This window comes from Cryptomeria japonica, chromosome 4, assembly GCF_030272615.1.
Source record: "Cryptomeria japonica chromosome 4, Sugi_1.0, whole genome shotgun sequence".
Taxonomy (NCBI): Eukaryota; Viridiplantae; Streptophyta; class Pinopsida; order Cupressales; family Cupressaceae; genus Cryptomeria; species Cryptomeria japonica.
This window is the reverse complement of record NC_081408.1, coordinates 188,944,256-188,958,102: the sequence shown is the minus strand read 5'-3', so window position 1 is coordinate 188,958,102 and position 13,847 is coordinate 188,944,256. Positions and strand designations below refer to the sequence as shown.

The 13,847-nt window shown below is 35.4% G+C and overlaps 1 pseudogene; it reads left to right on the top strand.

The window, feature by feature from the left end:
- Positions 1–1,951: 1,951 nt before the first annotated feature.
- LOC131057753 (photosystem I reaction center subunit III, chloroplastic-like) lies at positions 1,952–2,659 on the top strand (annotated as a pseudogene).
- The last annotated feature ends 11,188 nt before the right edge of the window (positions 2,660–13,847 follow it).

Genomic DNA, 13,847 nt, shown 5'->3' with positions numbered 1-13,847 from the left:
ATACTTATAAAAACTTTACAAAATTTCAAGCAAGAGCAATTGCCTCATGCATACAAAATATCGGAGGATAAAACAAGGCATGTAAATATGTTGACAATGCAAAGACAAAGTATGTAAACTATTTTGACAAAGTTGCGAACATTCATTAAAATAGAGTTGAGTGAGTATTATTTTTATTTTTCAAAATGAAATACAAGTTTCATAGCCCTAATTATGCTCCCATTCTCAAATGTACACTTTCAGATATTGGAGATACCAAGTTGGGAAATGTGAGTCTTTCAGATTTTTGGAAATCAATGGAAAGGAAAGATAAGACTCTGACAACCCAGAGGTTATTAGATAGTGGATTAGCTCATGCAACAGGATATCCCACATCAGTGCAATGTCCAGAAATAGTTTTGGAATGCATGAAAACATTTAATCTGGATATAAAAGAGATTAGGACAACATAAGGTAATGTGGTTGCTAAACTTGACCTAGTCTCTATTGCCATAATTTTCAGATTGCCTTTCAGAGACCAATCCACTGAGGTAGACAAGGAATATGGAAATAATTACTTTATCAATAATGAAACCCAATGTTTGAATAATATAGCCCAAAAGTGGTTAGCAAAACCAAGGAAAGGAAAAACACAACTTCCTAAAATAATTCACAGGTCTCTGTTGATGGAAGATATCACTAATATGGTTATTTTCTTGAACTGGGTCAAGGGAAATGAGGACTCGAATGAATTGGAAGGGTGGATGTTCTTGTTCATTAATATCATCTGTGAGGGCATACAATTTGTATACACCTAAAAATGGTCTGAAGATAGTTAATTAAATAAGTAATTATTTAATTAATCCCCCTTTCCAATTTAATTGAATTCATTAGCAATTTGATTAAATTCTCCCATTCATCTACTTATTAATAAATCTAAGGATTTATTTAATAGGTTCATTTCAATAGTTCCCTTTGATTAATTAATCTAAATTGATTAATCCCCCCCATTAAATTCATTTTTTTAATCCCCTAATTAATTAAAACAAATCAATTTATGATTTGTTGAAAGTTAATTAACCTTTTCCTATTATTTGATTTTTAAATTCAAACTCCCCACATGCCTCCTAACTTTTAACCACCTAACTTAACAATCCCCCTAACTTAACCCATTTCACCTAACCTTGGGTTTAACTAACCTTATCCTATCTTGCACATCCTAACTTCCTTATCCTAACCTCCTATGGTGTGGATATTCTCCTCTTGAGACACATGACACCTTTTCCATATGTCTCCTCCCTTGGACACTTTCCCTCTCATGAGAAAGGCTCCTTGACACTTGTCACCACAGAGATGACAAGTGTCCCTTCCTCCAACCTCTTCTCCAACTTCCTCAATCTTAGCCCTTGATATATTCAAATCAGATATGTTTTATTGATTCCTGTCACCTCAACTTTAGCCTTGGAATTCTTATAAATATCCCCCATTTCGGAGCAATAAGGATCCCTTGCATTCATAGTTTTAGCATCATTATTATAGGAAAATTGCATTTCAATTATCTAGTAATTAGACTTTTGGATTAATCATAGCATGTTAATCTAGTTTCTTAGATCATGCACTTCATATCATTTGCATAATCAATCATGATCAAGTAGCTAATCAACTCTTGAGTTGCCACTTTGGTGGTCATTGCTCCATTGAGAGCCAATCCATACAACACCTTCAAGTTTGTCAAGAATTGAGGAAAATGGGACATTTCAAGGAAGGCTTATGGTTTGCATCTTTAATTTAGTTTTCAATTAAGCTTTCCATTATGTTTTATTGTCTCATAATATGTGTATGTCTTATTTACCATGGTGGTAAAGATTGCATGCTTATCCATTTAAGACCTCTCCCTTACAAGAATTGATTTTGCGCCAAAAGTATTAGACTATTAACCCATGTGCCAAAAGACCTAACAAGAACAAAGAAAATGGCAAAAGTTTCAGTTCCAATAGGGCTAATGAATCCCTTAGTAGGAAAATCACTGGGTTGCAGAACGCCATGCCAGGTGGAAAGGCGAGCAGTGATGTACTCAATGAGTGAGGGATCAGAATCGAACAAGGGCATGATTGCATTTGGAAAGAAGATGTTGACAACCCTAGCTCTGGCGGTGGTGATGATGAGCGAAGCGACGGTGGGGATAGCGTAGGCAGTCATTGCAGGGATGACTCCCTGCAAGGAATCCAAGGCCTTCGAGAAGAGGGAAAAGCATGCCCTAAAGAAGTTGTAGAACAACCTCAAGGCTTATTCCCCTAAGAGTGCTCCTGCCCTAGCAATCAAGGCCAGTATTGAGAAGACAAAGTGTTGATTCAACAATTAAGGGAAAGAGGGGCTGCTCTGTGGAACTGATGACCTGCCCCACCTGATTGTCGATGGTGACAAGGCCCATTGGGTAGAATTCATCACTCCTAGCCTCCTCTTTTTGTATATTGCTAGATGGATTGGGTGGGTTGGGCGCTCCTACCTCATTGTTGTTTGTGCTGAGAAGAAACCCACCTAGAAGGAGATCATCCTTGATGTTCCTCTTTATGCCTGCATCATTGGCCAAGGGTTTATCTGGCCTGTTGTTGCTGCCAATGAGTTCCTTAGTGGAAAGCTCATTAAGGATGATGCCAACATTACTATTTCTCCCAAATAAATTTTCAATCTCACCCATCCTTTTGTATTTGAAAAAAAAAAAAAAAATCAAATATGAGAAAAAGTGCAATAAAAACAGATGGTGAAAACCTGGCAAACATGCGCTATCTGTCAGCTAGCTCTTCCATCTATTGGTTCATGCATCCTTCTGCTTGCATTCATTTCCATTAGCATTGTTCATATCCATAATAAAGCCTTTGTACATACGCAGGCATCCCAGGTGATTTCTCATCATGTTTTGGATCATTTTATATATCATAATAAAGTTGTTTCTAGACTGGGGGCAAAATCCTAAACCTCGCTGGGGGCAAAAATTTTCATCATTTTGAGCTTAATCAAATAGGCAAAACAATAGTTAGGCAACACTTTCCAAGTGAAAACATGAGACACATCCAACATTGAACACAAGTTCAAATTGTCAACCATCAGCTATCACATATCAGTCTAAACATGATAGACACATATCAATGGATGATATCTTTTGACTAATTAATTTAACACTTTGACAATAATGGTTCAACTATTTTATCTTGATTTTTTTCTATCATGATTTCTGAGTGACTCTAGGATGTCTTTGACTAGGGGAACACGGAAGGAACATGATATTTTTCTTGTTTGTTGTATGTAAGTTAATCATTCATATGTGCAAAGTTGTCTCAGGACATGATCATTGGAGTATCATAGAAGACATTTCGGACTTGAATATAGAAATGGTTAATACTGCCTATTTTACGCAAGCAACACTTAGGTCATCTTGGTTCAATTATACCTCGATGCTTGTGCTAACTTGAAATATCAAAACCCATGAAAGTAGTGCCCAGGTCATCATGGTTCAATTATACCATTGATGTTTGCACTCACTTCCCATATTTTAATGACTCAATGATGAAACAAAGCAATGACCACATGACTGGTCTGATCACCGCATTGCATTTCATTCACATTTGCAATTGCATTTATCTTGCATTTCATTCTTGCATAGGATCACAAAAGCTCATCTTATCCAAGGCCAAATCTATTGCAGGAATCATCAATGTATCATCACAGGTGTATACACAGTCAAAACCATGACTTATCTCTCCAAATATTGTCAACCCAATGAAAATCTTATGCTACCCCCTCAAATATGAACCCACATCAGCATATATGAATCTTCCTGCAACATGATATCACCAAACAATCAGTTCTTTATCCAATCAATCTTATCAATTCTATCAATCGATGTCATTTGATCCATTCTATCATGTCTTATATAGGATGAATTCTTTCTGGAACTAGACGTTTTGATCAAGTATTATATAGGATATATCGTTCTTGAAACCAAACATTTTGATCATCTTTGTCTTATACATGAGGTGCCATTCCTGAAACTAGACTTGATCTCAATATCATCAATCTAATCAATCCTATCAATTCAATAAAGCTTTATCAATCATCACATCTAGAACCACGCCATAGTGATCAAAGAACTCACACTTTCATCAATCAACGTTATGGGAATCAAATCATTTCTTATCGAGAAATCAAATTTGTAATGATCCAACCACTCCAAAGGTCAATTATCTCAATTGATCTCCTAAGGGGGCATCATCATACCACAATTTATCAATCAATGTCTGGGGCATCCTATCGAGCCAATATCACATCACCATCATAAAAAATGAGATTATACTTTGAACCAACGCATCATCACACCTTGCTTCAAAGAGGGTCAAAATGTATACACCTAAAAATGGTCTGAAGATAGTTAACTAAATAAGCAATTATTTAATTAATCGCCCTTCCAATTCAATTGATTTCCTTATCAATTTGATTAAATTCTCCCATTCATCTACTTATTAATAAATCTAAGGATTTATTTTATAGGCTCATTTTAATAGTCCCCTTTGATTAATTAATCTAAATTGATTAATCCCCCCCATTAAATTCATTTCTTCTAATCCCCTAATTAATTAAAAAAATCAGTTTATGATTTGTTGAAAGTTAATTAGCCTTTTCCTATTATTTGAATTTTTAAATAAAAATTCCCCACATGCCTCCTAACTTCTAACCACCTAACCTAACCATCCCCCTAACCTAACCCATTTCACCTAACTGTGGGTTTAACTAACCCCATCCTATCTTGCACGTCCTAACCTCCTTATCCTAACCTCCTATGGTGTGGATATTCTCCCCTTGAGACACATGGCACTTTTGCCACATGTATCCTCCCTTGGACACTTTCCCTCTCATGAGAAAGGCTCCTTAACACTTGTCACCATAGAGATGACAAGTGTCCCTTCCTCCAACCTCTTCTCCAACTTCCTCAATCTTGGCCCTTGATATCTTCAAATCAGATCTGGATAGTTGATTCCAGCCACCTCAGCTTTGGCCTTGGAATTCCTATAAATATCCCCCATTTCGAAGCAATAAGGATCCCTTGCATTCATATTTTTAGCATCATTATTATAGGCAATTTGCATTTCAATTATCTAGTAATTAGACTTTTGGATTAATCATAGCATGTTAATCTAGTTTCTTAGATCATGCATTTCATATTATTTGCATAATCAATCATGATCAAGTAGCTACTCAACTCTTGAGTTGCCACTTTGGAGGTCATTGCTCCACTGAGAGCCAATCAATCCAACATCTTCAAGGTCCTCAAGAATAGAGGGAAATGGAATATTTCAAGGAAGCCTTATGGTTTGCATCTTTAATTTAGTTTTCAATTAAGCTTTCCATTATGTTTTATTTTCTCATTATATGTGTATGCCTTTCTTATTTACCACATTTTTAGCATCACACAATTTATTAACTGGGCTGAGATTATTAACAATAATCTTTTTGATCAGCTACTCAAACTGAACAATAATTATAACTTCTATATGACATCATACCTCTTTTATGCCATTGCTAGGATGAAGAAATGACTAGGTTTGAATGTTGAAGGCATTTATGATGATGCAACTCAAATTTACAATTATCATCCACAACTGCAATTGGAGGAAAGTTATCATCACTTCAGGCGGGTTAATGATGCTTTCACTATGTTGAGAGTAAGAGAACTATAGGGCAATATCGGACTCAGAATATCCTTAGAAGTAGCAGCATTGATTCAAAAATATCGTAGTTACTTTATACAATTTTTGAAGTTCACATACATTTGGATAGGATGTTATGATGGTTTCCCTCTCATGTTGCTGAGGTTTGTTGAAGATAAGTTGATCCTCATTGAAGTATGCCGACAGATTACACAAGTCAACAAAATTTGTCGGAATAAAAGAAAAATAATTATCTATATTCCCATTGGACTTGGTTATTATAGTTGTGAGAGCTATTTAGATGCTCAAAGTATCAAGAGGTCTATAGCAAGATTCACCTGTATCCTTACGAAATGAGGTTTCCCTTTGATAGCAAAGGATATGCTACAGGAGAGTTAGAACTTGGTGCCGGATTTGAACACTTTCTTGATATAGAAGATTTTTGGCAAGATTGTGAAGATGATTTTGAAGTGTGGACAAGGGACTGAATGAGATTTTCTGTTAAACAAATAATTGACTATAGAATTGAAATAAATATGAATGGCATTGAGGATGATGAATCTGATTTGATTGATGGTTATTACATTGAGAGGATTCAACTTCTTCCACTTCCACCTATTAATTGGTCAATTTCGGAGTTAATAAGTATTCAAGAAAGATCAGCTTATGTGGTTCGAAGGACACTTGAATGGGTTAAAAGTAAGAAGATTGAATCTACAATAATTAAGCCTTCATATAAAGTTAATTCCTTAAAAGAGAGAAGTGAAACACAAGGATGTTCTTTCATTCTAGCTAATCTGCAAAGATGAAACCCACTGATGAGTCTACACCAAAATATTTCCAAAGGAGGTGATGATGGAGAAGATCCAGAAAAATAGAAGGATCTTGCAAAGGTATGCGAGGTTAGCTCCATCATTAAGAAAAAAAATTAAGGACAAAAAGAAAAGTAGTGAATCTTGTCCATGAGCTTGAAGATGAGTTAGAAAGTATTTCACCTCAACACCCTCCCAATGTTGAAAGTCAGCAAATTCCTTTTGTCTCACCATCTATCATTATTTCATCACCCCAACATGATGATTTTGCCACTCATGAGGAAGCTGATATGAATGATGCTCATGCTGAAATTCAATCTCTTCTGTTCCCAAATAATTTAACATCTTTAACCTCTACATATGTGACCAATCAAGAATCATTGCTATCATCTTCATCATTCTGGTTACAATAGAGTTTACAGAATAAGAAGAGGATTGTTCAGCTGATAGCTCCTAGTTTTGATGCAGTTGCAAATGTACTTCACAGGATAGCCAAACCCAAGAAAACCAAGGTTGCATCTAGATTGGGAATTAATCCATCATCAAGAAATTTATGTGTTGAAGTAGCTTAACCCATTGTTGAAAAATATGTACATGAAGCTAATGAGTTAGATTTTAGCAAGATGAGGGGGATTTAGGTCCTACAACACATGAGGGAGTTGTCCATAATTTTCAAATTTTAGTAGCTATTCTGGTTGACAAAGAAAATAAAGATAAGGAAGAAAAGGATCAACTAAAGCAACAAATACAAGTTCTTTCATCCTATGTCAAATCTATTGTGGATTCTTTAGATACACAATTGGAGTCAGCCTCAACTTTGACATTAGCGCACACTGGAGGAATTATTGAGAAGAAGGTGATGGAAGATATACACAAATGCAAGAAATAGAGCAGGATGTTAGAAGAATGGATTAATCAAATGAAGTCGGAAACACTAGACTTCATTGGGAAGGCCAAAGATGTTCATATGAAGCTAGATGCACAGGAATAGGAAATTGCAACAAAGTTGAAGAGCGCCAAATAACAAGAAATGTCTTGGAAGGATACTTTGAAAGAATTCCAAAGGATAGAAAAAATAGATATGAATGTACTCATTGCTGAAAAGGTCTTTTCTCATAAAGAAGAAAATCAATCTAGTAAATGGTGGAAGAGTATAAGTTGGAAATTGGAGAATATCAGGCAATGCTTGGATGAGTATTGAAAACTCTTGATAGCTTGTGGAAAACAAAGATGAAGATAATAGAAGATACAATATATCATTGGTGATGTATTAGTAAAAGAGAAATTTCAGCAAATGAATAGTCAACTTCTCTTAAGAAAGTTTCATGATAGAATTAATACTGAATTAGCAAATGTACAGGTGTTAGATGCAAATAGAATGAAGAGACTTAGTGTCATTTCAGTTGCCTTAGATGCTTGCGACATGCCTTCATATTATCAGGATTTGGTTAACATTCAGGATGGCCAAGCAACTACCAAATTAAAAATGGATAATGTGATCATTCCTAGGTACAAGTTCATGGTAGATGCACTCAAAGCATACAAGTTGTTCAAGGCTAAAACACTAATTCAACATAAACAAATGATCAACTAGCATGTTGTTCCATGATATCAAAAATCATCACCATGTTTATATCATAGCATACTCTCCTTGGTCATGTTTTACTTTATTTATTTTTGGTTTCATTGTATAAGTTGTGATTTTGTATCTCATAGATTCAAGCTTAATAGGTTGACTTTTTTCATGCATAAATATGCTAGTTATTAATTCATTGTAATTTGCACAGAAATGAGTTAGTTTTTAACTCAAAATCAAAGTTGGTTATGAGGTGGTTATTTTGAGAGGCTATAAATATTAGAAAGATAGATGGTAGAAGGAATTTTTGGATTTTGTGAGTTTAGGACAGTTATAAATTTTGAATTGTATAATTTCATCATTTTTTAATACAAGGCAGATTGAGAGTGCTTCCATGATTATTAAGTGTTCATTTTCTTGATGTTATGTAATTATCGTGTGATATTGAAATAACAAGCTTGTAAATTACTTTCCTAGTTTCATGAAGACAATGGTCATATAACGTTATATATTTCTTTGGTATCTCTAAAATATATAGGCGTTATGCAAACTTAATGTTTTTTATCACTCTCTTCTCACGCGTAGTCTAGAGTTGATAGTGATACATTTAAAAGATGATGGAATCTAAGTGGCAATCATATGTTTGTTGTGAATATTTTCTTTAAACTACATTCATAGTTATGTCCTCTTTTCCTTTTCAAAGATAATTATAGACATCTAAAAATGGTCAACGCTTGTGGAGTCATACTTTAACATTTGGGCATTGCCTTATTTTAGGGTTCTTGCGTCACATTAACATTTATTCTATATTGCACACTTGGTCTTTATCATTTGCGAGCATCGAGTCCTTCTTCGACATTCCTCATTTTTATCACTTTCGAATTAGGTCTTGTCGATAGCAATCTTCAGTCATGATTTTGGTCAATCTTATCCTATCGTATCAATGTGCGTGCTCATTTATCATCATTTTGGACATCGTCAATCCTAATCGATGATAGAATTAGGGTTTTGTCCTCTTATCAATCTTTCAATCATCTTTAGCTTGTTTGTAATCATTTGCGATTATCAACTTGTCAATCTTGTTATTTTCTGATTGATTCATCATCGATCCTTATCAACTTGTCAATCTTGTCTTTTTGCGATTGATTCATCATCGATCCTTGTCCTTTTCAATCATGTCAATTTGGATGGATTAGTCATTGTTCCTCATCAATTGGCACCTATCAATTTGATCTCCTTGTCAATCTTGGTCAATTTGTCATTGATTTTTGTCAATCAATCTCAATCATTTATCAACATTGGTCCTCTGCCAATCAGAATCATGATCGAACCTACATCAATTATCTTTTGTCAAGATCTAATTATCATCCTTGCATTTCTAATTCATCTTCTAGGGTTTTATGATTTATTCATTTAATCTTGTTTGTCATTTTCCCTCTAGGTTAAATAATTTATTTATTTATCCTAAGTCTCCTTGTCACAATTAAATATTTATTTAATTGGCTAATTAATTCCCTGTCTTTTTGTGAATTAATTAATGAATGAAAAGTTATTAATTAATTCACCTAATTTTCTAATTTCATCAATTTCTAATCACCTAATTTCCAATTCATCATTTCTAACCTTATTTCTAATTTTCCTAATTCCTAATTTCCACCTCGTTTTCTAATTTGCTAAATTCAATTTCCACCTAATCAATTTCTCTCTAGTCTCTCCCTATTTTTGTGCTTCGGTGGAAGCATGAATTTCTCATGCGTCATACAATTGGCATAGCAAGATGTCATAGGCTTTCACTCCTCTAACCTTTGCATTGGTGATATGTCATAATTCATGACATAGAAGGTGTCATAACCTTCTTCCTTCAACTCAATTTTGCCATTTTTTAAATCAATTGCCTCTAATATCAATTTCATGCTAATCTTGTCCTCTCTCCAATTTGTCTATAAATTGGATGAGTTTCTTCAATCAATCAATCAAGCAATGTCAATCAACATTTCAAACTCTCAAGGATTATCTGCTGTCGCCACCTATTCTAATGCCTCCTATAGAAGGGAAGCCATTCATATTGTATATCTCTGCAACTGAAATGGCACTGGGAGTTCTCTTAGCCCAACAGGATGAGAAAGGCAAAGAACGGGCTATTTATTATATCAGTCAGACACTAGTAGGCTATGAGCTGAATTATTCAACTATTGAACAGGCATGTTTAGCAGTGGTATTTGCAACATAGAAGCTTCGACACTCTATGTTAAATCATCAGACATTGCTAGTTGCAAAAATTGATCCCTTGAAATACTTGCTTAGTAGGGTAGCTTTGAGAAGTCACCTAGCAAAGTGGGTTATGATCCTCAGTGAGTTTGATATTGAGTACATTGAGAGAAAGGAAATAAAAGGACAAATCATAGAGGATCAACTTGCAGAGGCACCTATTCATGATGATCATCCAATGTTGACGAATTTTCCAGATGAATTAGTCTTTGCTGTCACATCTTCTAATGAATGGAAATTATATTTTGATGGATCTCATAACAAATTCGGGTCCAGAGTAGGTATATTATTTGTCACCCCTCAAGGTGATGCTATTCCCAAATCCTACAAAATAACTTTCCATTGCACCAATAATATTGCAGAATATGAAGCTTTGGTCACAGGACTCTGAGTAGCAATCCACTAGAACATTACACATTTGAAAGTTTATGGAGATTCCCAGTTAGTCATTCATCAAGTGAAAGATGACTATCAAACGAAGGATGAAAAGCTTCTTCCCTACAAGCATATGGTGGATTTCTTCAAGACAAAATTTACTGATATTCATTTCAGTCAAGTTCCAAGAATACAAAACAAGTCAACAAATGCTATGGCAACTATTGCTTCCATGTTAAATATGCCCCATAATATGGACAGATGTGAATTTTTGGTTGAACAGTTGCTTGTCCCTTCCTTTGAAATTTCAACAACAGATGTGATGTGTGTTCTTGTTGGTCCTAATTCCCCATGGTATAATGACATCTATCGGTATTTGAAATCCCAAGCCTTACCACCTAACCTTTCCCCTAACCAATGCCGAGCCTTCATACGACAAACTGCCAACTATGTCATCATCGCAGACACCCTTTACTGTCGTTCCTTTGACCATACCCTCCTTAGGTGTTTGGATTCTAATGAGGCACAAACGGCTTTACGCGAGGTTCATGATGGTATATGTGGGGGCCATTTCAATGGTCTGAGTCTAGCTAAAAAGTTGGTTCGTGCTGGATATTATTGGCCCACTATGGAAAAGGATGCTCATGATTTTGTCAAGAAATGCTACAAATGTCAAATACACGGAAATTATATTCATGCGCCAACCCAAGAACTTCACTTTGTCATATCTCTGTGGCCCTTTTCTCAATGGGGATTGGATCTTATTGGCAAGATTCACCCGACATCTGCAAACGAACACAAATTCATCATCACAACCACTGAATACTTTACCAAATGGATCGAGGCTATCCCTATGACCTATATCATTGGTGTTCAAATTTCAAAGTTTCTACTAAATTATATCATATGCAGATATGGGGTTCCCCTTGCAATTGTCACAGATAATGGCCGTCCATTCAAAAATAAAGATGTCAAGGAACTCTGTGAAAAGTTTTGCATCCAACACTATTTCTCCAGTCCTTACTATCCACAAAGTAATGGTCAAGTCGAAGCATCAAATAAAACCATCATTAAGATCCTGAAAAAGGTTGTCAATGACGCTGGTTGAGATTGGCATGTACAGTTGAATCTAGCACTATGGGCTTATCGCACTTCCATCTGCACACCTACTGGCGCAACACCTTATTCCTTGGTGTATGGTGCGGAAGCCATTTTACCTTGGAAGTGGAAATTCCCTCTTTGCATGTTTCCCTGCAACATTTGATTGATGATGAGACGCATAGAGTCTCTCGGTTGCATCAGCTTGAGATGTTAGATGAGAAACGTTAGACAGCCTTGACACATTTGCAAGCATATCAAAACCATCTCCGTCGCCCTTATAATAAGAAGGTCAAAGGGCGACACTTTGAAGTGGGAGATTTGGTCCTAAAGGTGAACCCGAAGAATGCACAATCTACTGACATCATCTAAGGAAAGTTTGAGCCTAATTGGGTTGGACCTTTCATAGTTACTACAGCTTATGGCTCGAGGGCATATCAACTTGCAACCCTAGATGGTGAACCTCTATCCGATCCTGTAAATAGCATGCACCTTCAAAAGTACTGGACATAGTTTTCTATAAGCAGTTCTTCAAATATGATCCTGAAAAAATACAAAAAAAAAAAAAAAGATGAAAAAAATACAAAAAAAACAAAAAAATAATAAAAGTGAAAAATTGAGAAGAACAAAAGTAAAGAAAAATAATTTTCCCTCTAGTGAAAACCTAGCAAACAGGCACCTTGGGCAAGTACCATGGTGAAAACCTAGCAAACAGGGGCCATGTGTAAAAGACTATTGCTCTATTATTTATCATGACTCCTAGCTGTATTGTTCCCCCGTAGGTTTATCACGATTATCCTTGCCCTGACCCAATGTTCTATTCCAGGCCTGTGACTGGTCAACATCATTGTCTTGCATACTCAAGTTTCCAGTCCTTGTGCATAGGTTTTGGTCCTGGTCGCTGTATATGTCTTTCAAAATTTCATTAGGTGCACGCCCCTTGTCACGATCAATTACTGAAGTTATTGCTACATGTGGGCTGGAGCTTTCTTATCAAATAATGTCCTAAAAAAAAATCCCTAAAAATCAAATAATGTCATGAAAAAAATCCCTAAAAATCAAATAATGTCCTTAAAAAATCATAAAAATTTGAAAAATGTCTTGAAATAATTCAAAAAAAAATTCAAAAAAATGTCTTGAAAAAATCCCTAAAAATCAAATAATGTCCTGAAAAAAATCCCTAAAAATCAAATAATGTCCTGAAAAAATCCCTAAAAAGTCAAATAAAGTCCTGAAAATGAACAAAAAAATTGTAAAAAACTCGAAATTCCTACAAAGTGAAAAACATCAAAATCCAAAAACAATTTCTTTGGCATTTTGCATTTTGTCAATAAATGGTCCCCTTTGTGCATAGATAGATTGCAGAGCATACATCCAACGACAATCAATCAAACATTGTGCTTTAATGAAATCACACATTAACAGATGAACTGTTTGACCAAGCAAGCATTCAACCTGATCACAGTTGTCACATCAATCCAAATAGCATGAACATTACCATTGGTCCTTGTCAACATTATCATGGGTCTTATACAGGGTGTGGTATTCTTGAAACTAGACTGTGTCCTGTCTTCGACGGGGTACCACATTCCCTGAAACTAGACAGAATGATCATTCTTGTTTTCCACTTTTGACAATGACGATCAGACTATTTGTTTGACTTGGTTGAATTTGTGTGTCTTATCTTTTTACTGATTTATCTTTGGCTTCGATCATGTTCATATGTTGCTCGATGATGTCACTGAGTGATTTAGAGTGACTGGGATGGTTCATGGTCCCTTTCCTTTTTTGTTGTGTTTGTTGTTTGTGGAATGTTTGTCACAAACTGGGGCAACTATATCATTAGGTGTCTGTGATAAGTACATTCGCTTTGTGAACGTAGCACATACCTCAACCCTTGATGTATGCACCCTAGGATGCTTCACTCATTCCTTGTGTGCGATGTGTCTATCTTTTGCAAAAAGTGTTGCGCTCTAGTTCAAGCCTTCAATGCCATGATGCTCTGCATCCATTTTGCTACATTAAATAAAGGTTCTC